Source organism: Mandrillus leucophaeus, unplaced genomic scaffold (assembly GCF_000951045.1).
Source record: "Mandrillus leucophaeus isolate KB7577 unplaced genomic scaffold, Mleu.le_1.0 Scaffold456, whole genome shotgun sequence".
NCBI classification, from domain to species: domain Eukaryota; kingdom Metazoa; phylum Chordata; class Mammalia; order Primates; family Cercopithecidae; genus Mandrillus; species Mandrillus leucophaeus.
The window spans coordinates 1,388,438-1,391,741 of NW_012104876.1; the positions used below are offsets into that span (position 1 = coordinate 1,388,438).

General features: G+C 44.7%; 1 pseudogene across 1 annotated transcript; it reads right to left on the reverse strand.

The window, feature by feature from the left end:
- Window positions 1-636: 636 nt before the first annotated feature.
- On the reverse strand, window positions 637-1,616 carry LOC105549769 (annotated as a pseudogene). Its single transcript, XR_001007604.1, has one exon. The product of XR_001007604.1 is annotated as a ras-related C3 botulinum toxin substrate 1 pseudogene (transcript).
- Window positions 1,617-3,304: the final 1,688 nt, after the last annotated feature.

Sequence of the window (3,304 nt, forward strand, 5' to 3'; positions counted from 1 at the left end):
CAAGCTCTTTTGTGAATAACACTTGATATTGCAGGTGAAAATGATAGAAGCCGAGATGCTCTCAGGCTGGACACTGGCAGCAAATAGATTGTAAGTAGAAATACTTGAGGAGAAGAAAGCCAGAGACCAAGGCACTGCTCACACTGGGGAGGCTGAGGTATTAAGATAAGGCCAGAATATTAATGTTAGTAGACCCCTAACATTCTCCTGGGTTAGATCTGGAGACCATTGGGAACCCTCAGATTTAAGATTGTTACTTTCATTTCTGTCATATTTGTATTCCTCAGGATATATATATTTCTTTTCTGTCGCCTAAGCTGGAGTTCAGTGGCACAATCTTGGTTCACTGCAACTTCTGCCTCCTGGGTTCAAGCGCTTCTCCAGCCTCAACCTCCTGAATAGCTGGGAGTACAGGTGCATGCCGCCACATCTGGCTAATTTTTTGTATTTCAGTTGAGACGGAGTTTCGCCTTGTTTCCCAGGCTTGTCTTGAACTCCTGAGCTCAGGCAATACGCGGGCCTCGGTCTCCCAAGGTGCTGGATTACAGGTGTGAGCCACCTACCCGGCCTCTTCAGGCCTTTTTGAACGAAATTAAAGTTCTGGTTTTCCTCTGATGAGTAATTTTTTTTTTTTTCATTTTAGGGCTAAATTTTAATAGAATGTGAGTCTGAACTCTTACATTTAGAATAAACAAAACCTAAAAGGTAATGATTGATTCAAAATGGTTTTATGGAAAAATTAATCTGTAACAAAAAGTTGGCATTGAGGGCAAAGGCTCCACTGTTTTTTGAGCAAAGCGAACAAAGGTTCCAAGGGACAGGACCAAGAATGAGGAGCTCAGACATTTACTACAGCAGGCATTTTCTCTTCTTCTTCACGGGATGTGGGCAGAGGACAGCTCGGATCGCTTTGTCAAACACTGTCTTGAGGCCTCGCTGTGTGAGCACCAAACACTCCAGGTATTTTGCAGCACCAATCTCCTTAGCCATGGCTAGACCCTGCGGATAGGTGATGGGAGTCAGCTTCTTCTCCTTCAGTTTCTCGACCGTGTCTTTATCATCCCTAAGATCAAGTTTAGTTCCTACTAGGATGATGGGAGTGTTGGGACAGTGGTGCCGCACCTCAGGATACCACTTTGCACGGACATTTTCAAATGATGCAGGACTCACAAGCGAAAAGCAAATTAAGAACACATCTGTTTGCGGATAGGATGGGGGCGTAATCTGTCATAATCGTCTTGTCCAGCTATATCCCATAAGCCCAGATTCACCGGTTTTCCATCTACCACAACATTGGCAGAATAATTGTCAGAGACAGTAGGGACATATTCTCCAGGAAATGCATTGATTGTGTAACTGATCAGTAGGCAAGTTTTACCTACAGCTCTGTCTCCCACCACCACACCCTTGATGGCCTGCATCTGGGCCGCTCGCTGGGCCGCGGCGGCGGCAGCAGGCGCTGAGACCGGAAGCGGCGGGCTAGGGGTGCAGCGGGCTGGCGCGAGACTTGCGGGCGGCGGGGCGCTGGGTGCCGGCGCCGCTGTCCACGCTGCCTTGCCTTCCGCGCACTGGAAGCCGAAGCCCGGCAGCTGCCACTACCCAAAGCTGAGGAAAACCCCTCTGATGAGTAATTTTATACTGATTTGAACACCTGAGGCAACTGCTTGACTTGGGGTTTCTTGTTGCTGTCTTAAAGTACATAACAAACAGACTTGTTTACCATGGAGAGTACAGCCACCACTGATTTTATTATTCCACTCTTTAATTGGCATGAAACTTCTAACATTGACAACAACAAAGCCATGTGCAGTTGTGTATGCTGCACTAGCTCACTGGCTGAACTGCTTAGGATATGTGGTGAATAGAAGAGACGATCAAATCCCGGAAGGCCTAAGGTCTACTGTATTCGGAACCTCCCTCCCTCTGTTCCCTCCACCTCACTTCCCAGCTGCTGTGACCTGAATGTGTCCCTTAACATTCATGTGTTGGAAACTTAATCACCCCTAATGCAACAGTGTTGGGAGGTGGGACTTTCGAGAAGTGTTTAGGTCATAAGGGTTCTGCCCTCATAAATAGATTAATGCTACTATAAGGGGGTTGCAGAGGTGGATTTTCTCCTTTTGCCATGTCAAGACATGGCATTCATCCCATCTGGATGATGCAGCATTCAGGGACCCAGAATGGAAGCAGAGAAATCAGGCCCTAACCTGCCAGCATCTTCATCTTGCACTTCCCAGTCACAGTGTCTGTGAGAGAATAAATTCCTCTTCTTTATAACTTATCCAGTCTCAGGTATTCTGTTATAGCAGCACAAAACGGACTAAGACACCAACTTTATGTGGCCAAGCTGTAGGCTTATGAAGCTGCAGACTAGCCTGACATTTCACAAAGCTAGGTATTTGTGAGCAAGTGCTATCATTCATCTTGAGCCTGCATGGCCCAGTACCATGGTCACTAGTCACATGTGGCTATTGAGCAATTGAAATGTAGCTAATCCAAACTGAGGTATGCTGTAAGTGAGAAATACATACTGGATTTCCAAGACTGGGTACAAAAAAAAGAATGCGAAGTATCTCATTAATAACTTTTATATTGATTACATGTGGAAATGATAACCTTTTTTGATATATTGGACTAAATATAATATATCATTAAAATTAATTTCAGCTGTTTCTTTTTACCCTTTTTTATGAGTCTACTATAAAAATGAAAATTATATATGTAGTTCATATTTGTAACTCAAATTCTTTTTTAATTGGGCAGCACTGCCCTAGATTGTTGAGAAAGAGTTTCTGACCACATACTCTGTGCCCAGCGTTAGAACAGACCATGGTTTCTTGCTCTTTGCCTCATCAGAGTCAATCACAGTACTTGACCTATAAGCAGGTGCTCTGTTCAGGAAATGTGGCTCCAAAATAGGATGCTTTGGTATGTTCATTACTTTGAACTGAGGGCACTTGGGAAACAGCAGAGACAAGCAGAGGCTTTGTCTGAGCTCCCCTTATCTGTCTAAAAATGGATTCTCCAAAAGGAACACAATTGTCAAGAATCCCCTCCCCTGGAATCTCATTAACCAGGGAAGATTAACTGGGATCACAGGAGAGGAGACTGGAGGTGGAGACCAAATCCAGATAATCACCTGTTCTTCAGAGGGCTGCTCCGAGACAACTTTTATTACCTAAGAGACTTTTTATCTGTGTAACAAGATGACCTTTATTTACCATATATTTCCTCCCCTCACCCTCCAATAACTTGTGTTGCCACCATCCCCCAGAAGCCAGAAACCCCTATTCCTTTCTGTACC